Source organism: Musa acuminata, chromosome BXJ2-1, assembly GCF_036884655.1.
Source record: "Musa acuminata AAA Group cultivar baxijiao chromosome BXJ2-1, Cavendish_Baxijiao_AAA, whole genome shotgun sequence".
In the NCBI taxonomy this organism is placed as follows: domain Eukaryota; kingdom Viridiplantae; phylum Streptophyta; class Magnoliopsida; order Zingiberales; family Musaceae; genus Musa; species Musa acuminata.
This window is the reverse complement of record NC_088338.1, coordinates 27,120,674-27,142,449: the sequence shown is the minus strand read 5'-3', so window position 1 is coordinate 27,142,449 and position 21,776 is coordinate 27,120,674. Positions and strand designations below refer to the sequence as shown.

Here is a 21,776-nt window from a genome sequence, read left to right as displayed (position 1 = left end):
TCACAGCAAATTTCCAGCCCCAAAACAATCGTCTCGGAGCTCTACGGGAGATGTTTCGTATCCCGGGATGCAAAAAGGAGTGCAACACGAGGACTTCCCTGGGGGTCACCCATCCTAGTACTACTCTTGCCCATGCACGCTTAACTTCGGAGTTTTGATGGGATCCGGTGATTTAGTGCTAGCATTATCGCACCCGTTTCGCATGCTTCGTCCCTCGCCTATGTGCACGTCGCGGTAGGCGTATCAACGTCCGAAGCCTCTTGCCCGTCAGGAAACCATCGGCGCTTTCTCGAACGTTCACGAAATCCCTATTGCAAGCTCTCTCCGAGCCCTAGCCCGACGACTGTGTATCGGTCACGGCAATCGCGTGCCGAAACCATCGGCACTTTCTAGAACGATCTCGGAATCGCTATTGCGACCCCAATCCGGAAAGCTCTCTCCGAGCCCCTCGATACTGACAGCGTAGCGGTCACAGCAAATTTCCAGCCCCAAAACAATCGTCTCGGAGCTCTACGGGAGATGTTTCGTATCCCGGGATGCAAAAAGGAGTGCAACACGAGGACTTCCCAGGGGGTCATCCATACTAGTACTACTCTTGCCCAAGCACGATTAACTTCGGAGTTATGATGGGATCCGGTGATTTAGTACTGGCATTATCGCACCCGTTTCGCGTGCTTCGTCCCTCGCCTATGTGCACGTCGCTGTCGGTGCATCAATGTCCGAAGCCTCTTGCCCGTCACGAAACCGTCGGCGCTTTCTCGAACGTTCAGGAAATCCCTATTGCAAGCTCTCTCCGAGCCCTAGCTCGACGACTGCGTATCGGTCACGGCAATCACGTGCCGAAACCATCGGCAGTTTCTAGAACGATCTCGGAATCGCTATTGCGACCCCAATCCGGAAAGCTCTCTCCGAGCCCCTCGATACTGACAGCGTAGCGGTCACAGCAAATTTTCTACCCCAAAACAATCGTCTCGGAGCTCTACGGGAGATGTTTCGTATCCAGGGATGCAAAAAGGAGTGCAACACGAGGACTTCCCAGGGGGTCACCCATCCTAGTACTACTCTGGCCCAAGCACGCTTAACTTTGGGGTTTTGATGGGATCCGGTGATTTAGTGCTAGCATTATCGCACCCGTTTCGCATGCTTCGTCCCTCGCCTATGTGCACGTCGCGGTAGGCGTATCACGTCCGGAGCCTCTTACCCATCAGGAAACCATCGGCGCTTTCTCGAACGTTCACGAAATCCCTATTGCAAACTCTCTCCGAGCCCTAGCCCGACGACTGTGTATCGGTCACGGCAATCGCGTGCCGAAACCATCGGCACTTTCTAGAACGATCTCGGAATCGCTATTGCGACCCCAATACGGAAAGCTCTCTCCGAGCCCCTCGATACTGACAGCGTAGCGGTCACAGCAAATTTCCAGCCCCAAAACCATCGTCTCGGAGCTCTACGGGAGATGTTTCGTATCCCGGGATGCAAAAAGGAGTGCAACACGAGGACTTCCTAGGGGGTCACCCATCCTAGTACTACTCTGGCCCAAGCACGCTTAACTTCGGAGTTTTGATGGGATCCGGTGATTTAGTGCTGGCATTATCGCACCCGTTTCGCGTGCTTCGTCCCTCGCCTATGTGCACGTCGCGGTCGGCGTATCAACGTCCGGAGCCTCTTGCCCGTCAGGAAACCGTCGGCGCTTTCTCGAACGTTCACGAAATCCCTATTGCAAGCTCTCTCCGAGCCCTAGCCCGACGACTGCGTATCGGTCACGGCAAGCGCGTGCCGAAAGCATCGGCAGTTTCTAGAACGATCTCGGAATCGCTATTGCGACCCCAATCCGGAAAGCTCTCTCCGAGCCCCTCGATACTGACAGCGTAGCGGTCACAGCAAATTTCCAGCCCCAAAAACCATCGTCTCGGAGCTCTACGGGAGATGTTTCGTATCCCGGGATGCAAAAAGGAGTGCAACACGAGGACTTCCCAGGGGGTCACCCATCGTAGTACTACTCTGGCCCAAGCACGCTTAACTTCGTTGTTTTGATGGGATCCGGTGATTTAGTGCTGGCATTATCGCACCCGTTTCGCGTGCTTCGTCCCTCGCATATGTGCACGTCGCGGTCGGCGTATCAACGTCCGGAGCCTCTTGCCCGTCAGGAAACCATCGGCGCTTTCTCGAACGTTCACGAAATCCCTATTGCAAGCTCTCTCCGAGCCCTAGCCCGACGACTGCGTATCGGTCACGGCAAGCACGTGCCGAAACCATCGGCACTTTCTAGAACAATCTCGGAATCGCTATTGCGACCCCAATCAGGAAAGTTCTCTCCGAGCCCCTCGATACTGACAGCGTAGCTGTCACAACAAATTTTCAGCCCCAAAACAATCGTCTCGGAGCTCTATGGGAGATGTTTCGTATCCCGGGATGCAAAAAGGAGTGCAACACGAGGACTTCCCAAGGGGTCACCCATCCTAGTACTACTCTTGCCCAAGCACGATTAACTTCGGAGTTCTGATGGGATCCGGTGATTTAGTGTTGGCATTATCGCACCCGTTTCGCGTGCTTCGTCCCCCGCCTATGTGCACGTCGCTGTCGGTGCATCAACGTCCGAAGCCTCTTGCCCGTCACGAAATCGTCGGCGCTTTCTCGAACGTTCACGAAATCCCTATTGCAAGCTCTCTCCGAGCCCTAGCCCGACGACTGCGTATCGGTCACGGCAAGCACGTGCCGAAACCATCGGCAGTTTCTAGAACGATATCGGAATCGCTATTGCGACCCCAATCCGGAAAGCTCTCTCCGAGCCCCTCGATACTGACAGCGTAGCGGTCACAGCAAATTTCCAGCCCCAAAACAATCGTCTCGGGGCTCTACGGGAGATGTTTCGTATCCCGGGATGCAAAAAGTAGTGCAACACGAGGACTTCCTAGGGGGTCACCCATCCTAGTACTACTCTAGCCCAAGCACGCTTAACTTCGGAGTTTTGATGGGATCCGATGATTTAGTGCTGGCATTATCGCACCCGTTTCGCGTGCTTCATCCCTCGCCTATGTGCACGTCGCTGTCGGCGTATCAACGTCCGGAGCCTCTCACCCGTCACGAAACCGTCGGCGCTTTCTCGAACGTTCACGAAATCTCTATTGTAAGCTCTCTCCGAGCCCTAGCCCGACGACTGCGTATCGGTCACGGCAAGCACATGCCGAAACCAACGGCAATTTCTAGAACGATCTCGGAATCGCTATTGCGACCCCAATCCGGAAAGCTCTCTCCGAGCCCCTCGATACTGACAGCGTTGCGGTCACAGCAAATTTCCATTCCCAAAACAATCGTCTTGGAGCTCTACGGGAGATGTTTCGTATCCCGGGATGCAAAAAGGAGTGCAACACGAGGACTTCCCAGGGGGTCACCCATCCTAGTACTACTCTTGACCAAGCACGCTTAACTTCGGAGTTTTGATGGGATCCGGTGATTTAGTACTAGCATTATCGCACCCGTTTCGCATTCTTCGTCCCTCGCCTATGTGCACGTCGCGGTAGGCGTATCAACGTCCGGAGCCTCTTGCCCGTCAGGAAACCATCTGCGCTTTCTCGAACATTCACGAAATCCCTATTGCAAGCTCTCTCCGAGCCCTAGCCCGACGACTATGTATTGGTCACGGCAATCGCGTGCCGAAACCATCGGCAGTTTCTAGAACGATCTCGGAATCGCTATTGCGACCCCAATCCGGAAAGCTCTCTCCGAGCCCCTCGATACTGACAGCGTAGCGGTCACAGCAAATTTCCAGCACCAAAACCATCGTCTCGGAGCTCTACGGGAGATGTTTCGTATCCCGGGATGCAAAAAGGAGTGCAACACGAGGACTTCCCAGGGGGTCACCCATCGTAGTACTACTCTGGCCCAAGCACGCTTAACTGCGTTGTTTTGATGGGATCCGGTGATTCAGTGCTGGCATTATCGCACCCGTTTTGCGTGCTTCGTCCCTCGCATATATGCACGTCGCTGTCGGCGTATCAACGTCCGGAGCCTCTTGCCCGTCAGGAAACCGTCGGCGCTTTCTCGAAAGTTCACGAAATCCCTATTGCAATCTCTCTCCGAGCCCTAGCCCGACGACTGCGTATAGGTCACGGCAATCGCGTGCCGAAACCATCGGCACTTTCTAGAACGATCTCGGAATCGCTATTGCGACCCCAATCCGGAAAGCTCTCTCCGAGCCCCTCGATACTGACAGCGTAGCGGTCACAGCAAATTTCCAGCCCCAAAACCATCGTCTCGGAGCTCTACGGGAGATGTTTCGTATCCCGGGATGCAAAAAGGAGTGCAACACGAGGACTTCCCAGGGGGTCACCCATCGTAGTACTACTCTGGCCCAAGCACGCTTAACTGCGTTGTTTTGATGGGATCCGGAGATTTAGTGCTGGCATTATCGCACCCGTTTCGCGTGCTTCGTCCCTCACATATATGCACGTCGCGGTCGGCGTATCAACGTCCGGAGCCTCTTGCCCGTCAGGAAACCGTTGGCGCTTTCTCGAACGTTCACGAAATCCCTATTGCAATCTCTCTCCGAGCCCTAGCCCGACGACTGCGTATAGGTCACGGCAAGGGCGTGCCGAAACCATCGGCACTTTCTAGAACGATCTCGGAATCGCTATTGCGACCCCAATCAGGAAAGTTCTCTCCAAGCCCCTCAATACTGATAGCGTAGCGATCATAGCAAATTTCCAGCCCCAAAACAATCGTCTCGGAGTTCTACGGGAGATGTTTCGTATTCCGGGATGCAAAAAGGAGTGCAACACGAGGACTTCCCAGGGGGTCATCCATACTAGTACTACTCTTGCCCAAGCACGATTAACTTCGGAGTTCTGATGGGATCCGGTGATTTAGTGCTGGCATTATCACACCCGTTTCGCGTGCTTCGTCCCTCGCCTATGTGCACGTCGCTGTCGGTGCATCAACGTCCGAAGCCTCTTGCCCGTCACGAAACCGTCGGCGCTTTCTCGAACGTTCACGAAATCCCTATTGCTAGCTCTCTCCGAGCCCTAGCCCAACGACTGCGTATCGGTCACGGCAAGCACGTGCCGAAACCATCGGCAGTTTCTAGAACGATCTCGGAATCGCTATTGCGACCCCAATCCGGAAAGCTCACTCCGATCCCCTCGATACTGACAGCGTAGCGGTCACAGCAAATTTCCAGCCCCAAAACAATCGTCTCGGAGCTCTACGGGAGATGTTTCGTATCCCGGGATGCAAAAAGGAGTGCAACACGAGGACTTCCCAGGGGGTCACCCATCCTAGTACTACTCTGGCCCAAGCACGCTTAACTTCGGAGTTTTGATGGGATCCGATGATTTAGTGCTGGCATTATCACACCCGTTTCGCGTGCTTCGTCCCTCGCCTACGTGCACGTCGCTGTCAGCGTATCAACGTCCGGAGCCTCTCGCCCGTCACGAAACCGTCGGCGCTTTCTCGAACGTTCACAAAATCCCTATTGTAAACTCTCTCCGAGCCCTAGCCCAACGACTGCGTATCGGTCACGGCAAGCACGTTCCGAAACCATCGGCACTTTCTAGAACGATCTCGAAATCGCTATTGCGACCCCAATCCGGAAAGCTCTCTCCGAGCCCCTCGATACTGACAGCGTAGCGGTCGCAGCAAATTTCCAGCCCCAAAACAATCGTCTCGGAGCTCTACGGGAGATGTTTCGTATCTCGGGATGCAAAAAGGAGTGCAACACGAGGACTTCCCAGGGGGTCACCCATCCTAGTACTACTCTTGCCCAAGCATGCTTAACTTCGAAGTTCTGATGGGATCCGGTGATTTAGTGCTGGCATTATCGCACCCGTTTCGCGTGCTTCGTCCCTCGCCTATGTGCACGTCGCTGTCGGTGCATCAACGTCCGAAGCCTCTTGCCCGTCACGAAACCGTCGGCGCTTTCTCGAACGTTCACGAAATCCCTATTGCTAGCTCTCTCCGAGCCCTAGCCCAACGACTGCGTATCGGTCACGGCAAGCACGTGCCGAAACCATCGGCAGTTTCTAGAACGATCTCGGAATCGCTATTGCGCCCCCAATCAGGAAAGTTCTCTCCGAGCCCCTCGATACTGACAGCGTAGCGGTCACAGCAAATTTCCAGCCCCAAAACCATCGTCTCGGAGCTCTACGGGAGATGTTTCGTATCCCGGGATGCAAAAAGGAGTGCAACACGAGGACTTCCCAGGGGGTCACCCATCGTAGTACTACTCTGGCCCAAGCACGCTTAACTGCGTTGTTTTGATGGGATCCGGAGATTTAGTGCTGGCATTATCGCACCCGTTTCGCGTGCTTCGTCCCTCGCATATATGCACGTCGCGGTCGGCGTATCAACGTCCGGAGCCTCTTGCCCGTCAGGAAACCGTTGGCGCTTTCTCGAACGTTCACGAAATCCCTATTGCAATCTCTCTCCGAGCCCTAGCCCGACGACTGCGTATAGGTCACGGCAAGCGCGTGCCGAAACCATCGGCACTTTCTAGAACGATCTCGGAATCGCTATTGCGACCCCAATCAGGAAAGTTCTCTCCGAGCCCCTCAATACTGATAGCGTAGCGATCATAGCAAATTTCCAGCCCCAAAACAATCGTCTCGGAGTTCTACGGGAGATGTTTCGTATTCCGGGATGCAAAAAGGAGTGCAACACGAGGACTTCCCAGGGGGTCATCCATACTAGTACTACTCTTGCCCAAGCACGATTAACTTCGGAGTTCTGATGGGATCCGGTGATTTAGTGCTGGCATTATCACACCCGTTTCGCGTGCTTCGTCCCTCGCCTATGTGCACGTCGCTGTCGGTGCATCAACGTCCGAAGCCTCTTGCCCGTCACGAAACCGTCGGCGCTTTCTCGAACGTTCACGAAATCCCTATTGCTAGCTCTCTCCGAGCCCTAGCCCAACGACTGCGTATCGGTCATGGCAAGCACGTGCCGAAACCATCGGCAGTTTCTAGAACGATCTCGGAATCGCTATTGCGACCCCAATCCGGAAAGCTCTCTCCGATCCCCTCGATACTGACAGCGTAGCGGTCACAGCAAATTTCCAGCCCCAAAACAATCGTCTCGGAGCTCTACGGGAGATGTTTCGTATCCCGGGATGCAAAAAGGAGTGCAACACGAGGACTTCCCAGGGGGTCACCCATCCTAGTACTACTCTGGCCCAAGCACGCTTAACTTCGGAGTTTTGATGGGATCCGATGATTTAGTGCTGGCATTATCGCACCCGTTTCGCGTGCTTCATCCCTCGCCTACGTGCACGTCGCTGTCGGCGTATCAACGTCCGGAGCCTCTCGCCCGTCACGAAACCGTCGGCGCTTTCTCGAACGTTCACAAAATCCCTATTGTAAACTCTCTCCGAGCCCTAGCCCAACGACTGCGTATCGGTCACGGCAAGCACGTTCCGAAACCATCGGCACTTTCTAGAACGATCTCGAAATCGCTATTGCGACCCCAATCCGGAAAGCTCTCTCCGAGCCCCTCGATACTGACAGCGTAGCGGTCACAGCAAATTTCCAGCCCCAAAACAATCGTCTCGGAGCTCTACGGGAGATGTTTCGTATCTCGGGATGCAAAAAGGAGTGCAACACGAGGACTTCCCAGGGGGTCACCCATCCTAGTACTACTCTTGCCCAAGCATGCTTAACTTCGAAGTTCTGATGGGATCCGGTGATTTAGTGCTGGCATTATCGCACCCGTTTCGCGTGCTTCGTCCCTCGCCTATGTGCACGTCGCTGTTGGTGCATCAACGTCCTAAGCCTCTTGCCCGTCACGAAACCGTCGGCGCTTTCTCGAACGTTCACGAAATCCCTATTGCATGCTCTCTCCGAGCCCAAGCCCGACGACTGCGTATCGGTCACGGCAAGCACGTGCCGAAACCATCGGCACTTTCTAGAACGATCTCGGAATCGCTATTGCGACCCCAATCCGAAAAGCTCTCTCCGAGCCCCTCGATACTGACAGCGTAGCTGTCACAGCAAATTTCCAGCCCCAAAATAATCGTCTCGGAGCTCTACGGGAGATGTTTCGTATCCCGTGATGCAAAAAGGAGTGCAACACGAGGACTTCCTAGGGGGTCACCCATCCTAGTACTACTCTGGCCCCAGCACGCTTAACTTCGGAGTTTTGATGGGATCCGGTGATTTAGTGCTGGCATTATCGCACCAGTTTCGCGTGCTTCGTCCCTCGCCTATGTGCACGTCGCGGTCGGCGTATCACCGTCCGGAGCCTCTTGCACGTCACGAAATCGTCGGCGCTTTCTCGAACGTTCACGAAATCCCTATTGCAAGCTCTCTCCGAGCCCTAGCCCGACGACTGCGTATCGGTCACGGCAAGCGCGTGCCGAAACCATCGGCACTTTCTAGAACGATCTCGGAATCGCTATTGCGACCCCAATCCGGAAAGCTCTCTCCGAGCCCATCGATACTGACAGCGTAGCGGTCACAGCAAATTTCCAGCCCCAAAACAATCGTCTCGGGGCTCTATGGGAGATGTTTCGTATCCCGGGATGCAAAACTGAGTGCAACACGAGGACTTCCCAGGGGGTCACCCATCGTAGTACTACTCTGGCCCAAGCAAGCTTAACTTCGTTGTTTTCTTGGGATCCGGTGATTTAGTGCTGGCATTATCGCACCCATTTCGCGTGCTTCGTCCCTCGCCTATGTGCACGTCGCGGTCGGCGCATCAACGTCCGGAGCCTCTTGCCCGTCACCAAACCATCGTCGCTTTCTCGAACGTTCACGAAATCCCTATTGCAAGCTCTCTCCGAGCCCTAGCCTAACGACTGCGTATCGGTCACGGCAAGCACGTGCCGAAACCCTCGGCACTTTCTAGAACGATCTTGGAATCGCTATTGCGACCCCAATCCGGAAAGCTCTTTCCGAGCCCCTCGATACTGACAGCGTAGCGGTCACAGCAAATTTCCAGCCCCAAAACAATCGTCTCGGGGCTCTACGGGAGATGTTTCGTATCCCGGGATGCGAAACGGAGTGCAACACAAGGACTTCCCAGGGGGTCACCCATCGTTGTACTACTCTGGCCCAAGCAAGCTTAACTTCGTTGTTTTGATGGGATCCGGTGATTTAGTGCTGGCATTATCGCACCCGTTTCGCGTGCTTCGTCCCTCGCCTATGTGCATGTCGCGGTCGGCGCATCAACGTCCGGAGCCTCTTGCCCGTCACGAAACCATCGTCGCTTTCTCGAACGTTCACGAAATCCCTATTGCAAGCTCTCTCCGAGCCCTAGCCCGACGACTGCGTATCGGTCACGGCAAGCACGTGCCGAAACCATCGGCACTTTCTAGAACTATCTCAGAATCGCTATTGCGACCCCAATCCGGAAAGCTCTCTCCGAGCCCCTCGATACTGACAGCGTAGCAGTCACAGCAAATTTCCAGCCCCAAAACAATCGTCTCGGAGCTCTACGGGAGATGTTTCGTATCCTGGGATGGAAAAAGGAGTGCAACACGAGGACTTCCCAGGGGGTCACCAATCCTAGTACTACTCTGGCCCAAGCACGCTTAACTTCGGTGTTTTGATGGGATCCGGTGATTTAGTGCTGGCATTATCGCACCCGTTTCGCGTGCTTCGTCCCTCGCCTATGTGCACGTCGCGATCAGCGTATCAACGTCCGGAGCCTCTTGCCCGTCAGGATACCGTCGGCGCTTTCTCGAACGTTCACGAAATCCCTATTGCAAGCTCTCTCCGAGCCCTAGCCCGACGACTGCGTATCGGTCACGGCAAGCACGTGCCGAAACCATCGGCACTTTCTAGAACGATCTCGGAATCGCTATTGCGACCCCAATCCGGAAAGCTCTCTCCGAGCCCCTCGATACTGACTGCGTAGCGGTCACATCAAATTTCCAGTCCCAAAACAATCGTCTAGGAGCTCTACGGGAGATGTTTCGTATCCCGGGATGCAAAAAGGAGTGCAACACGAGGACTTCCCAAGGGGTCACCCATCCTAGTACTACTCTGGCCCAAGCACGCTTAACTTCGGAGTTTTGATGGGATCCGATGATTTAGTGCTGGCATTATCGCACCCGTTTCGCGTGCTTCGTCCCTCGCCTATGTGCACTTCGCAGTTGGCGTATCAACGTCCGGAGCCTCTTGCCCGTCAGGAAACCGTCGGCGCTTTCTCGAACGTTCACGAAATCCCTATTGCAAGCTCTCTCCGAGCCCTAGCCCGACGACTGCATACCGGTCACGGCAAGCGCGTGCCGAAACCATCGGCACTTTCTAGAACGATCTCAGAATCGCTATTGCGACCCCAATTCGGAAAGCTCTCTCCGAGCCCCTCGATACTGACAGCGTAGCTGTCACAGCAAATTTCCAGCCCCAAAACAATCGTCTCGGTGCTCTACGGGAGATGTTTCGTATCCCGGGATGCGAAAAGGAGTGCAACACGAGGACTTCCCAGGGGGTCACCCATCGTTGTACTACTCTGGCCCAAGCAAGCTTAACTTTGTTGTTTTGATGGGATCCGGTGATTTAGTGCTGGCATTATCGCACACGTTTCGCGTGCTTCGTCCTTCGTCTATGTGCATGTCGCGGTCGGCGCATCAACGCTCCGGAGCCTCTTGCCCGTCACGAAACCATCGTCGCTTTCTCGAACGTTCACGAAATCCCTATTGCAAGCTCTCTTCGAGCCCTAGCCCGACGACTGCGTATCGGTCACGGCAAGCACGTGCCGAAACCATCGGCACTTTCTAGAACGATCTCGTAATCGCTATTGCGACCCCAATCCGGAAAGCTCTCTCTGAGCCCCTCGATACTGACAGCGTAGCGGTCACAGCAAATTTCCAGCCCCAAAACAATCGTCTCGGAGCTCTACGGGAGATGTTTCGTATCCCGGGATGGAAAAAGGAGTGCAACACGAGGACTTCCCAGGGGGTCACCAATCCTAGTACTACTCTGGCCCAAGCACGCTTAACGTCGGTGTTTTGATGGGATCCGGTGATTTAGTGCTGGCATTATCGCACCCGTTTCGCGTGCTTCGTCCCTCGCCTATGTGCACATCGCGGTCAGCGTATCAACGTCCGAAGCCTCTTGCCCGTCAGGATACCGTCGGCGCTTTCTCGAACGTTCACGAAATCCCTATTGCAAGCTCTCGCCGAGCCCTAGCCCGACGACTGCGTATCGGTCACGGCAAGCGCGTGCCGAAACCATCAGCACTTTCTAGAACGATCTCGGAATCGCTATTGCGACCCCAATCCGGAAAGCTCTCTCCGAGCCCCTCGATACTGACAGCATAGCGGTCACAGCAAATTTCCAGCCCCAAAACAATCGTCTCGGGGCTCTACGGGAGATGTTTCGTATCCCGGGATGCAAAACGGAGTGCAACACTAGGACTTCCCAGGGGGTCACCCATCGTAGTACTACTCTGGCCCAAGCAAGCTTAACTTCGTTGTTTTCTTGGGATCCGGTGATTTAGTGCTGGCATTATCGCACCCATTTCACGTGCTTCGTACCTCGCCTATGTGCACGTCGCGGTCGGCGCATCAACGTCCGGAGCCTCTTGCCCGTCACGAAACCATCGTCGCTTTCTCGAACGTTCACGAAATCCCTATTGCAAGCTCTCTCCGAGCCCTAGCCCGACGACTGCGTATCGGTCACGGCAAGCACGTCCCGAAACCATCGGCACTTTCTAGAACGATCTCGGAATCGCTATTGCGACCCCAATCCGGAAAGCTCCCTCCGAGCCCCTCGATACTAACAGCGTAGCGGTCACAGCAAATTTCCAACCCCAAAACAATCGTCTCGGGGCTCTACGGGAGATGTTTTGTGTCCCGGGATGCGAAACGGAGTGCAACACGAGGACTTTCCAGGGGGTCACCCATCGTAGTACTACTCTGGCCCAAGCACACTTAACTTCGGTGTTTTGATGGGATCCGATGATTTAGTGCTGGCATTATCGCACCCGTTTCGCGTGCTTCGTCCCTCGCCTATGTTCACGTCGCGGTCGGCGCATCAACGTCCGGAGCCTCTTGCCCGTCACGAAACCATCGTCGCTTTCTCGAACGTTCACGAAATCCCTATTGCAAGCTCTCTCCGAGCCCTAGCCCGACGACTGCGTATCGGTCACGGCAAGCACGTGCCGAAACCATCGGCACTTTCTAGAATGATCTCGGAATCGCTATTGGGACACCAATCCGGAAAGCTCTCTCCGAGCCCCTCGATACTGACAGCGTAGCGGTCACAGCAAATTTCCAGCCCCAAAATAATCGTCTCGGAGCTCTACGGGAGATGTTTAGTATCCCGGGATGCGAAAAGGAGTGCAACACGAGGACTTCCCAGGGGGTCACCCATCGTAGTACTACTCTGGCCCAAGCAAGCTTAACTTCGTTGTTTTCATGGGATCCGGTGATTTAGTGCTGGCATTATCGCACCCATTTCGCGTGCTTCATCCCTCGCCTATGTGCACGTCGCGGTCGGCGCATCAACGTCCGGAGCCTCTTGCCCGTCACGAAACCATCGTCGCTTTCTCGAACGTTCACGAAATCCCTATTGCAAGCTCTCTCCGAGCCCTAGCCCGACGACTGCGTATCGGTCACGGCAAGCGCGTGCCGAAACCATCGGCACTTTCTAGAACGATCTCGGAATCGCTATTGCGACCCCAATCCGGAAAGCTCTCTCCGAGCCCATCGATACTGACAGCGTAGCGGTCACAGCAAATTTCCAGCCCCAAAACAATCGTCTCGGGGCTCTACGGGAGATGTTTCGTATCCCGGGATGCAAAACTGAGTGCAACACGAGGACTTCCCAGGGGGTCACCCATCGTAGTACTACTCTGGCCCAAGCAAGCTTAACTTCGTTGTTTTCTTGGGATCCGGTGATTTAGTGCTGGCATTATCGCACCCATTTCGCGTGCTTCGTCCCACGCCTATGTGCACGTCGCGGTCGGCGCATCAACGTCCGGAGCCTCTTGCCCGTCACCAAACCATCGTCGCTTTCTCGAACGTTCACGAAATCCCTATTGCAAGCTCTCTCCGAGCCCTAGCCCGACGACTGCGTATCGGTCACGGCAAGCACGTGCCGAAACCCTCGGCACTTTCTAGAACGATCTTGGAATCGCTATTGCGACCCCAATCCGGAAAGCTCTCTCCGAGCCCCTCGATACTGACAGCGTAGCGGTCACAGCAAATTTCCAGCCCCAAAACAATCGTCTCGAGGCTCTACGGGAGATGTTTCGTATCCCGGGATGCGAAACGGAGTGCAACACGAGGACTTCCCAGGGGGTCACCCATCGTAGTACTACTCTGGCCCAAGCACGCTTAACTTCGGTGTTTTGATGGGATCCGGTGATTTAGTGCTGACATTATCGCACCCGTTTCGCGTGCTTCGTCCCTCGCCTATGTTCACGTCGCGGTCGGCGCATCAACGTCCGGAGCCTCTTGCCCGTCACGAAACCATCGTCGCTTTCTCGAACGTTCACGAAATCCCTATTGCAAGCTCTCTCCGAGCCCTAGCCCGACGACTGCGTATTGGTCACGGCAAGCACGTGCCGAAACCATCGGCACTTTCTAGAACGATCTCGGAATCGCTATTGCGACCCCAATCCGGAAAGCTCTCTCCGAGCCCCTCGATACTGACAGCGTAGCGGTCACAGCAAATTTCCAGCCCCAAAACAATCGTCTCGGAGCTCTACGGGAGATGTTTCGTATCCCGGGATGCGAAAAGGAGTGCAACACGTGGACTTCCCAGGGGGTCACCCATCGTAGTACTACTCTGGCCCAAGCAAGCTTAACTTCGTTGTTTTCATGGGATCCGGTGATTTAGTGTCACGCCCCTCAAAATATTATCCATGATTTTAAAACAATTTTCATCACAGACCAATCCATCCAGGATCCAAACTAACGTTTGAGGACACTGAAAAACATTCAATCAAATTCATATCCATAAAACCTGTGCATTTTAAAATCATATATCACATCACTCGATAATTCACATTTATGGCAACCCAAGCCAACTTAACAAACATGAACAACATTTATAAATCCACAAGCTAAATAAATTATACAATCAGAACTCCAACTATTCACCACAAGTTCATATCGTCATAAATTAGACTTAACATTCCGAAATTCCAAATCAGAGAGATCTTCTAACACTTTTACACAGTATATCCATTTCGATTCATCGATAACATTTCATTACATACAAAACATACTTATACAACAATATCATAATAACCACCCAGACTTGCCCATAATTCTGAATAGCTATCCACTGCCTCAGCCCAAATCAACATCTCGACGAGTGACAAGCTGACCTGAAAGATTTATATAACAACGGAGTGAGCCAAAAACGGCTCAGCAAGTGACAAAGCATATTCAGAACAAAAGGAACGGTTTCAAACGAGTAAGGTATCATAATGCAAGGGAGAATACAAGAATTCTCAAGGATACCATCTCAATAGATACCAAATCATACGTATCATGTCATTCAAAACATATTTGATCCATAACGAATGGAGCATAGAGTAATTGGAACATATCAATGGCAGATAGGACATTTCAGAACATATCAGTTCATAGCAAATGGAGCACAGAGTAATTGGAGCATATCAGTAACAAAGGAAACATATCGGAGCTTATCAATGGCAGATAGGACATTTCAGAACATATCAGTTCATAGCAAATGGAGCACAGAGTAATTGGAGCATATCAATGGCAGATGAAATGTTCCGGAGCATATCAACGACATATGGAACATTTCGAAGCATATTATCAGTGAATGAAGCATTTCAGAGCATAACAAAAACAAATATCGTACAGAAGCTCAAACGTCGTCTTTGACGTTGCAAACATATCAATCTTATCCAAAGCATGTACAGAAACACATAACCAAAGCTCTGGATATCATATCAAACATATAGAAGGTGTAGTGGGATCTCAGTCAGAATGTGATTCATCCATTTCTGAATGACCACCTGACAAAAGTCTCCCACGTCTGGGAGCTCCATCCACCCACGTTTAGGTGAAGTCAAAGGGGGCCGGCAGAGCATCGCAGGCTCTAAGCAATATCCCACAAAGCGGGACCCCACAAAGCGGGCAAATCAGCGCATACCCTTTACCATTTCTGGCAAAGGTCCAGACAATCCCACACACCAGAGTACAAAAGGGCAGTTTCAACAATAAGTAGCATATATCGGAAGCACACGCGGAACAACAAAGCGTACATGTGCCTTTACGAGTCAATCCGAAGTAAGCAATAATCTTTCACAAGTATATTCAGATTTGAAAGGAATTGAAAGCAAGGGCACATATGGAATCCAAGCAATCACATATAACTCAATTCAATAAGAAGATTTGATGAATTCAATGTCCAAAGGAATGAAACTGGAATAGGCACATATCGAAAGCAAATGCGAAACAATAGAATATACATGTGCCTATATGAGTCAATACGATATAGCATAAACGTTACACAACAGTTTTCAAGAATGCAATAATTTTAAGGACAAGAGCATACAAGAATTCAAAGCAGTAATATAAAGCTCAATTGAATGAGAAAGCTAAAGGATATCAATTTCCAAAGGAATGAAACCAGAATATGAGAAATCGACCAAAGCTCGATTTCTGGCAGAATACAGAAGGCACATTGAACAAATGATTCAAACTATCAATCGTGCTCCAATTTACTCAGAAATAATCATTGGATAATACTTTCAGATAAGACAGGCTTCATATGAATTGAACTGTCCAACAGAGAGAGTTACAAATAATTTGGTAAGCAAGTGTCGTAGAACAAAATCTCTGTTGGCAGAATTCATAATGTCATATTCAACAGATAACTGGACAGGTGTTTGGATTCCAAATCTTTCAATCCATATATCAAGGAAAGGTCTACGAGTCTAGTTTCCAATTAAATCAGTTTTGAACAAATCAGAGTTTCCAACAAAGACTTATAGGCAGCTCGGTATCAAAAGGTCAGGATCTCAGAAGTTGCACAGATTCGAATCGTTACGTCTAAACAGGAGATATAACAAATGCAAGGCTAGAACAATTCAAAGTTCCTCATATTCAAAGCAAATGTAGAGATAAAAATGGCAGTGAGGAAAGATCAGGATACTTGCAATAAGACATATCAGAGCAATTATAGGAGAAACGATCAGGGAACTTGCAATAGAAAGGATCGAAACATTTGCAATAGAAATGATCGAAACAAGCGGGAAACTTGCCTTTCAAAGATTTCGATCCGAAGATCCAAAGAAGGTGCCAGCCCAAATCCTTCTACTTTTCCTCCGTGTCCTCTCTCTGTTTTGTTTTGTGCTCCCGTTTTCTTCCTTTCTTCGCAACTACACCACGTGTCGAACATCGAGGCACAGTCACCTGCTCTTTCTTACTCTCATTCCTTCTTTTTCTTTCCCAAACGCAGCTGCCACAGCCGTCGCCGCTGTCGCTGCCACAATCGCAGCCTTTTCCACCGCACTAACTTCCTTCCTCCCTTCTCTCGCAGACATAACTGCTGCATACGCAGTCGCTGCCGCTGCCGCAGCCCCTTTTTCCCCCTTTCCTTTCTTTTCTTTCCCAGCTGCAACTGCCGCAGTCGCAGTCGCAACCATGGCCGCAGCCACCTCAACCGCAGCCTTTTCTTTCTCCCCTGCTCTATTTCCTCTCCTTCTCTTCCAGCTGCAGCTGCCACTGCCACAGCTGCCTCTCCTTCTCCTCTTCCTCTCTTCTTCCCTTTTTCTTTCTCTTCTTCTTCCTTTCCTTCTCTTCTTTCCCAGCTGCACTGCTGCAGTCGCAGCCTCAGCCACGGCCACAGCCTCTTCTTCCTCCCCTGCTCATCTTCCTCTCCTTCTTCTCTTCCAACTGCAGCTGCCATCGCCGCAGCCGCAGCCCCTTCTTTCCCTTCTCTTCTTCCTCTCCTTCCCTTCTCTTCCTTCCTCTTACTCTTTCCCTGCCATAGCTGCAGCTGCCACAGCCGCAGCCGCAGCTACTTCTTTCCCTTCTCCTCTTCCTTCTCCTTCCTTTCTTCTTCTTCTCTTCTTCTCCTTCCTCCCCTTCTTCTTCCCGGCGTCACACACACCCTCTCCTCTGTTTCCTCTGCAGGGAACAGAGGTATCACAACCTCTTCTCCTGCTTCCCCATCTTCTTCTCTTCCTCTTCTTCTTCTTCTGCTCTTCTCCTACCCGACACCCCACACGTCTCCTCTGTTTCCACCTGCAGGAAACAGAGGTGCTGCAGCCCTAGCTGCTGCCACCTCTCGCTCCTCTCCGTCTTCCCTCTCTTTTCCCTCTTCTTCTCTTTCACTTCTTCTCCTCTTCCCTTTTTCCTCCCCAACGCCACACACCTCCTCGCTGCAGCCTTGCCGCAGCTATCCTCCTCTCTTCTTCTTCTTCTTCTTCTTCTTCTTCTTCTTCTTCTTCTTCCCTTTTCATCCTCAACGCCCCACACATCCTCTCCTCTGTTTCAACCTGCGGAAAACAGAGGTGCTGCAGCCCTAGCTGCTGCAGCTGCCTCTCTTTCTCCTCTCCATCTTCCCTCTCTTCTACTTCTTCTTTTCTTCTCTTCTCCCTCTTCTTCCTCTCTTCTTTTCCCTCTTCTTCTCTTCTCCCACTACTTCTCTTCTTCTCCCCACGCCCCACCGCTTTTCTCTGTTTCTCGAAGAAACAGAGAGCGTGGGAGGCGGTGGGATAAAACCGAATTTTCGGTTTTCTTTATTTTCTTCTTTTTACAACTTCATAGTTTAGTCCTTGAAATTTCCATATTTACATATAGGTCCCCCGATTTATAAATAAATCTTTATTAATAATTTTCAAAAGTGAGGGATATTACATTTAGTGCTGGCATTATCGCACCCGTTTCGCGTGCTTCGTCCCTCTCCTATGTGCACGTCGCGGTCGGCGCATCAACGTTCAGAGCCTCTTGCCCGTCACGAAACCATCGTCGCTTTCTCGAACGTTTACGAAATCCCTATTGCAAGCTCTCTCCGAGCCCTAGCCCGACGACTGCGTATCGGTCACGGCAAGCGCGTGCCGAAACCATCGGCACTTTCTAGAAAGATCTCGTAATCGCTATTGCGACCCCAATCCGGAAAGCTATCTCCGAGCCCCTCGATACTGACAGCGTAGCGGTCACAGCAAATTTCCAGCCCCAAAACAATCGTCTCGGGGATCTACGGGAGATGTTTCGTATCCCGGGATGCGAAACGGAGTGCAACACGAGGACTTCCCAGGGGGTCACCCATCGTAGTACTACTCTGGCCCAAGCAAGCTTAACTTCGTTGTTTTCATGGGATCCGGTGATTTAGTGCTGGCATTATCGCACCTGTTTCGCGTACTTCGTCCCTCGCCTATGTGCACGTCGCGGTCGGCGCATCAACGTCCGGAGCCTCATGCCCGTCACGAAACCATCGTCGCTTTCTCGAACGTTCACGAAATCCCTATTGCAAGCTCTCTCTGAGCCCTAGCCCGACGACTGCGTATCGGTCACGGTAAGCACGTGCCGAAACCATCGGCACTTTCTAGAACGATCTCGGAATCGCTATTGCGACCCCAATCCGGAAAGCTCTCTCCGAGCCCCTCGATACTGACAGCGTAGCGGTCACAGCAAATTTCCAGCCCCAAAACAATCGTCTCGGAGCTCTACGGGAGATGTTTCGTATCCCGGGATGCAAAAAGGAGTGCAACACGAGGACTTCCCAGGGTGTCACCCATCCTAGTACTACTCTGGCCCAAGCACGCTTAACTTCGGAGTTTTGATGGGATCCGATGATTTAGTGTTGGAATTATCGCACCCGTTTCGCGTGCTTCGTCCCTCGCCTATGTGCACGTCGGGGTCGGCGTATCAACGTCCGGAGCCTCTTGCCCGTCAGGAAACCGTCGGCGCTTTCTCGAACGTTCATGAAATCCCTATTGCAAGCTCTCTCCGAGCCCTAGCCCGACGACTGCGTATCGGTCACGGCAAGCGCGTGCCGAAACCATCGGCACTTTCTAGAACGATCTCGGAATCGCTATTGCGACCCCAATCCGGAAAGCTCTCTCCGAGCCCCTTGATACTGACTGCGTAGCGGTCACATCAAATTTCCAGCCCCAAAACAATCGTCTCGGAGCTCTACGGGAGATGTTTCGTATCCCGGGATGCAAAAAGGAGTGCAACAAGAGGACTTCCCAGGGGGTCACCAATCCTAGTACTACTCTGGCCCAAGCACGCTTAACTTCGGAGTTTTGATGGGATCCGGTGATTTAGTGCTGGCATTATCGCACCCGTTTCGCGTGCTTCGTCCCTCGCCTATGTGCACGTCGCGGTCGGCGCATCAACGTCCAGAGCCTCTTACCCGTCACGAAACCATCGTCGCTTTCTCGAACGTTCACGAAATCCCTATTGCAAGCTCTCTCCGAGCCCTAGCCCGACGACTGCGTATCGGTCACGGCAAGCACGTGCCGAAACCATCGGCACTTTCTAGAACGATCTCGGAATCGCTATTGCGACCCCAATCCGGAAAGCTCTCTCCGAGCCCCTCGATACTGACAGCGTAGTGGTCACATCAAATTTCCAGCCCCAAAACAATCGTCTCGGAGCTCTACGAGAGATGTTTCGTATCCCGGGATGCAAAAAGGAGTGTAACACGAGGACGTCCCAGGGGGTCACCAATCCTAGTACTACTCTGGCCCAAGCACGCTTAACTTCGGTGTTTTGATGGGATCCGGTGATTTAGTGCTGGCATTATCGCACCCGTTTCGCGTGCTTCGTCCCTCGCCTATGTGCACGTCGCGGTCGGCGCATCAACGTCCGGAGCCTCTTGCCCGTCACGAAACCATCGTCGCTTTCTCGTACGTTCACGAAATCCCTATTGCAAGCTCTCTCCGAGCCCTAGCCCGACGACTGCGTATCGGTCAAGGCAAGCACGTGCCGAAACCATCGGCACTTTCTAGAACGATCTCGGAATCGCTATTGCGACCCCAATCCGGAAAGCTCTCTCCGAGCCCCTCGATACTGATAGCAGCGGTCATAGCAAATTTCCAGCCCCAAAACAATTGTCTCGGAGCTCTACGGGAGATGTTTCGTATCCCGGGATGCTAAAAGGAGAGCAATACGAGGACTTCCTAGGGGGTCACCCATCCTAGTACTACTCTGGCCCAAGCACGCTTAACTTCGGAGTTTTGATGGGATCCGGTGATTTAGTGCTGGCATTATCGCACCAGTTTCCCATGCTTCGTCCCTCGCCTATGTGCACGTCGCGGTCGGCGTATCAACCTCCGGAGCCCCTTGCCCGTCACGAAACCGTCGGCGCTTTCTCGAACGTTCACGAAATCCCTATTGCAAGCTCTCTCCGAGCCCTAGCCCGACGACTGCGTATCGGTCATGGCAAGCGAGTGCCGAAACCATCGGCACTTTCTAGAACGATCTCGGAATCTCTATTGCGACCCCAATCCGGAAAGCTCTCTACGAGCCCCTCGATACTGACAGCCTAGCGGTCACGGCAAATTTTGAGTTCCAAAACAATCATCTCGGAGCTCTACGGGAGATGTTTCGTATCTCGGGATGCAAAAAGGAGTGCAACACGAGGACTTCCTAGGGGGTCACCCATCCTAGTACTACTTTTGCCCAAGCACGCTTAACTTAAGAGTTCTGATGGGATCCAGTGATTTAGTGCTGGCATTATCGCACCCGTTTCGCATGCTTCGTCCCTCGCCTATGTGAACGTCGCGGTCGGTGCATCAACGTCAGGAGCATCTTGCCCGTCACGAAACCGTCGACGCTTTCTCGAACGGTCACGAAATCCCTATTGCAAGCTCTCTCAGAGCCCTAGCCCGACGACTGCGTATCGGTCACGGCAAGCGCGTGCAGAAACCATCGGCAATTTCTTGAACGAACTCGGAATCGCTATTGCGACCCCAATCCGGAAAGCTCTCTCCGAGCCCCTCGATACTGACTGCATAGCGGTCAAAGCAAATTTCCAGCCGCAAAACAATCATCACGGAGCTCTACGGGAGATGTGTCGTATCCCGAGATGCAAAAAGGAGTGCAACACGAGGACTTCCCAGGGGGTCACCCATCGTAGTACTACTCTGGCCCAAGCACGCTTAACTTCGGTGTTTTGATGGGATCCGGTGATTTAGTGCTGGCATTATCGCACCCGTTTCGCGTGCTTCCTCCCTCGCCTATGTGCACGTCGCGGTCAGCGCATCAACGTCCGGAGCCTCTTGCCCGTCACGAAACCATCGTCGCTTTCTCGTACGTTCACGAAATCCCTATTGCAAGCTCTCTCCGAGCCCTAGCCCGACGACTGCGTTTAGGTCACGACAAGCGCGTGCAGAAACCATCGGCACTTTCTAGAACGAACTCGGAATCGCTATTGCGACCCCAATCCGGAAAGCTCTCTCCGAGCCCCTCGATACTGACTGCGTAGCGGTCACAGCAAATTTCCAGCCCCAAAACAATCGTCTCGGAGCTCTACGGGAGATGTTTCGTATCCCGGGATGCAAAAAGGAGTGCAACACGAGGACTTCCCAGGGGGTCACCCATCCTAGTACTACTCTGGCCCAAGCACGCTTAACTTCGGAGTTTTGATGGGATCCGATGATTTAGTGCTGGCATTATCGCACCCGTTTCGCGTGCTTCGTCCCTCGCCTATGTGCACGTCGCGGTCGATGCATCAACGTCCGGAGCCTCTTGCCCGTCACGAAACCGTCGGCGCTTTCTCGAACGTTCACGAAATCCCTATTGCAAGCTCTCTCCGAGCCCTAGCCGGACGACTGCGTATCGGTCATGGCAAGCACGTGCCGAAACCATCGGCACTTTCTAGAACGATCTCGGAATCGCTATT

General features: G+C 52.6%; 22 non-coding genes and 15 pseudogenes across 22 annotated transcripts; all 37 read right to left on the bottom strand.

Annotated features, from left to right (window-relative positions):
* Nucleotides 1–76: 76 nt before the first annotated feature.
* LOC135599801 (5S ribosomal RNA) lies at nt 77–195 on the bottom strand. The gene has a single exon (XR_010482144.1). It is a non-coding gene; the product is annotated as a 5S ribosomal RNA (ribosomal RNA).
* A 350-nt stretch (nt 196–545) lies between these two features.
* On the bottom strand, nt 546–664 carry LOC135601292 (5S ribosomal RNA). The gene has a single exon (XR_010483589.1). It is a non-coding gene; the product is annotated as a 5S ribosomal RNA (ribosomal RNA).
* A 350-nt stretch (nt 665–1,014) lies between these two features.
* Nucleotides 1,015–1,133, bottom strand: LOC135601086 (5S ribosomal RNA). The gene has a single exon (XR_010483390.1). It is a non-coding gene; the product is annotated as a 5S ribosomal RNA (ribosomal RNA).
* Nucleotides 1,134–1,482: 349 nt separating this feature from the next.
* On the bottom strand, nt 1,483–1,601 carry LOC135602656 (5S ribosomal RNA). The gene has a single exon (XR_010484005.1). It is a non-coding gene; the product is annotated as a 5S ribosomal RNA (ribosomal RNA).
* A 351-nt stretch (nt 1,602–1,952) lies between these two features.
* LOC135601770 (5S ribosomal RNA) lies at nt 1,953–2,071 on the bottom strand (annotated as a pseudogene).
* Nucleotides 2,072–2,421: 350 nt separating this feature from the next.
* LOC135602326 (5S ribosomal RNA) lies at nt 2,422–2,540 on the bottom strand. Its single transcript, XR_010483973.1, has one exon. It is a non-coding gene; the product is annotated as a 5S ribosomal RNA (ribosomal RNA).
* Nucleotides 2,541–2,890: 350 nt separating this feature from the next.
* On the bottom strand, nt 2,891–3,009 carry LOC135600604 (5S ribosomal RNA). The gene has a single exon (XR_010482922.1). It is a non-coding gene; the product is annotated as a 5S ribosomal RNA (ribosomal RNA).
* A 350-nt stretch (nt 3,010–3,359) lies between these two features.
* On the bottom strand, nt 3,360–3,478 carry LOC135600193 (5S ribosomal RNA). The gene has a single exon (XR_010482520.1). It is a non-coding gene; the product is annotated as a 5S ribosomal RNA (ribosomal RNA).
* A 350-nt stretch (nt 3,479–3,828) lies between these two features.
* On the bottom strand, nt 3,829–3,947 carry LOC135602208 (5S ribosomal RNA; annotated as a pseudogene).
* Nucleotides 3,948–4,297: 350 nt separating this feature from the next.
* Nucleotides 4,298–4,416, bottom strand: LOC135602693 (5S ribosomal RNA; annotated as a pseudogene).
* Nucleotides 4,417–4,766: 350 nt separating this feature from the next.
* Nucleotides 4,767–4,885, bottom strand: LOC135599619 (5S ribosomal RNA). Its single transcript, XR_010481966.1, has one exon. It is a non-coding gene; the product is annotated as a 5S ribosomal RNA (ribosomal RNA).
* A 350-nt stretch (nt 4,886–5,235) lies between these two features.
* On the bottom strand, nt 5,236–5,354 carry LOC135599766 (5S ribosomal RNA). Its single transcript, XR_010482109.1, has one exon. It is a non-coding gene; the product is annotated as a 5S ribosomal RNA (ribosomal RNA).
* Nucleotides 5,355–5,704: 350 nt separating this feature from the next.
* On the bottom strand, nt 5,705–5,823 carry LOC135600886 (5S ribosomal RNA). Its single transcript, XR_010483197.1, has one exon. It is a non-coding gene; the product is annotated as a 5S ribosomal RNA (ribosomal RNA).
* Nucleotides 5,824–6,173: 350 nt separating this feature from the next.
* On the bottom strand, nt 6,174–6,292 carry LOC135602692 (5S ribosomal RNA; annotated as a pseudogene).
* Nucleotides 6,293–6,642: 350 nt separating this feature from the next.
* On the bottom strand, nt 6,643–6,761 carry LOC135599618 (5S ribosomal RNA). Its single transcript, XR_010481965.1, has one exon. It is a non-coding gene; the product is annotated as a 5S ribosomal RNA (ribosomal RNA).
* Nucleotides 6,762–7,111: 350 nt separating this feature from the next.
* LOC135604425 (5S ribosomal RNA) lies at nt 7,112–7,230 on the bottom strand. Its single transcript, XR_010484225.1, has one exon. It is a non-coding gene; the product is annotated as a 5S ribosomal RNA (ribosomal RNA).
* Nucleotides 7,231–7,580: 350 nt separating this feature from the next.
* LOC135600875 (5S ribosomal RNA) lies at nt 7,581–7,699 on the bottom strand. Its single transcript, XR_010483186.1, has one exon. It is a non-coding gene; the product is annotated as a 5S ribosomal RNA (ribosomal RNA).
* Nucleotides 7,700–8,049: 350 nt separating this feature from the next.
* LOC135600182 (5S ribosomal RNA) lies at nt 8,050–8,168 on the bottom strand. The gene has a single exon (XR_010482509.1). It is a non-coding gene; the product is annotated as a 5S ribosomal RNA (ribosomal RNA).
* A 350-nt stretch (nt 8,169–8,518) lies between these two features.
* LOC135604363 (5S ribosomal RNA) lies at nt 8,519–8,637 on the bottom strand (annotated as a pseudogene).
* A 350-nt stretch (nt 8,638–8,987) lies between these two features.
* LOC135603740 (5S ribosomal RNA) lies at nt 8,988–9,106 on the bottom strand (annotated as a pseudogene).
* A 350-nt stretch (nt 9,107–9,456) lies between these two features.
* On the bottom strand, nt 9,457–9,575 carry LOC135601371 (5S ribosomal RNA). Its single transcript, XR_010483667.1, has one exon. It is a non-coding gene; the product is annotated as a 5S ribosomal RNA (ribosomal RNA).
* A 350-nt stretch (nt 9,576–9,925) lies between these two features.
* LOC135599641 (5S ribosomal RNA) lies at nt 9,926–10,044 on the bottom strand. Its single transcript, XR_010481988.1, has one exon. It is a non-coding gene; the product is annotated as a 5S ribosomal RNA (ribosomal RNA).
* A 350-nt stretch (nt 10,045–10,394) lies between these two features.
* On the bottom strand, nt 10,395–10,513 carry LOC135604406 (5S ribosomal RNA; annotated as a pseudogene).
* Nucleotides 10,514–10,864: 351 nt separating this feature from the next.
* On the bottom strand, nt 10,865–10,983 carry LOC135602197 (5S ribosomal RNA; annotated as a pseudogene).
* Nucleotides 10,984–11,333: 350 nt separating this feature from the next.
* Nucleotides 11,334–11,452, bottom strand: LOC135604098 (5S ribosomal RNA; annotated as a pseudogene).
* A 350-nt stretch (nt 11,453–11,802) lies between these two features.
* Nucleotides 11,803–11,921, bottom strand: LOC135602465 (5S ribosomal RNA; annotated as a pseudogene).
* A 350-nt stretch (nt 11,922–12,271) lies between these two features.
* LOC135603619 (5S ribosomal RNA) lies at nt 12,272–12,390 on the bottom strand (annotated as a pseudogene).
* Nucleotides 12,391–12,740: 350 nt separating this feature from the next.
* Nucleotides 12,741–12,859, bottom strand: LOC135604362 (5S ribosomal RNA; annotated as a pseudogene).
* Nucleotides 12,860–13,209: 350 nt separating this feature from the next.
* On the bottom strand, nt 13,210–13,328 carry LOC135600792 (5S ribosomal RNA). Its single transcript, XR_010483106.1, has one exon. It is a non-coding gene; the product is annotated as a 5S ribosomal RNA (ribosomal RNA).
* Nucleotides 13,329–18,157: 4,829 nt separating this feature from the next.
* On the bottom strand, nt 18,158–18,276 carry LOC135604127 (5S ribosomal RNA; annotated as a pseudogene).
* A 350-nt stretch (nt 18,277–18,626) lies between these two features.
* On the bottom strand, nt 18,627–18,745 carry LOC135602237 (5S ribosomal RNA; annotated as a pseudogene).
* Nucleotides 18,746–19,095: 350 nt separating this feature from the next.
* LOC135601409 (5S ribosomal RNA) lies at nt 19,096–19,214 on the bottom strand. The gene has a single exon (XR_010483704.1). It is a non-coding gene; the product is annotated as a 5S ribosomal RNA (ribosomal RNA).
* Nucleotides 19,215–19,564: 350 nt separating this feature from the next.
* Nucleotides 19,565–19,683, bottom strand: LOC135603851 (5S ribosomal RNA; annotated as a pseudogene).
* Nucleotides 19,684–20,031: 348 nt separating this feature from the next.
* LOC135600414 (5S ribosomal RNA) lies at nt 20,032–20,150 on the bottom strand. Its single transcript, XR_010482736.1, has one exon. It is a non-coding gene; the product is annotated as a 5S ribosomal RNA (ribosomal RNA).
* Nucleotides 20,151–20,500: 350 nt separating this feature from the next.
* Nucleotides 20,501–20,619, bottom strand: LOC135600078 (5S ribosomal RNA). Its single transcript, XR_010482411.1, has one exon. It is a non-coding gene; the product is annotated as a 5S ribosomal RNA (ribosomal RNA).
* A 350-nt stretch (nt 20,620–20,969) lies between these two features.
* On the bottom strand, nt 20,970–21,088 carry LOC135600157 (5S ribosomal RNA). The gene has a single exon (XR_010482485.1). It is a non-coding gene; the product is annotated as a 5S ribosomal RNA (ribosomal RNA).
* Nucleotides 21,089–21,438: 350 nt separating this feature from the next.
* On the bottom strand, nt 21,439–21,557 carry LOC135604414 (5S ribosomal RNA). Its single transcript, XR_010484224.1, has one exon. It is a non-coding gene; the product is annotated as a 5S ribosomal RNA (ribosomal RNA).
* Nucleotides 21,558–21,776: the final 219 nt, after the last annotated feature.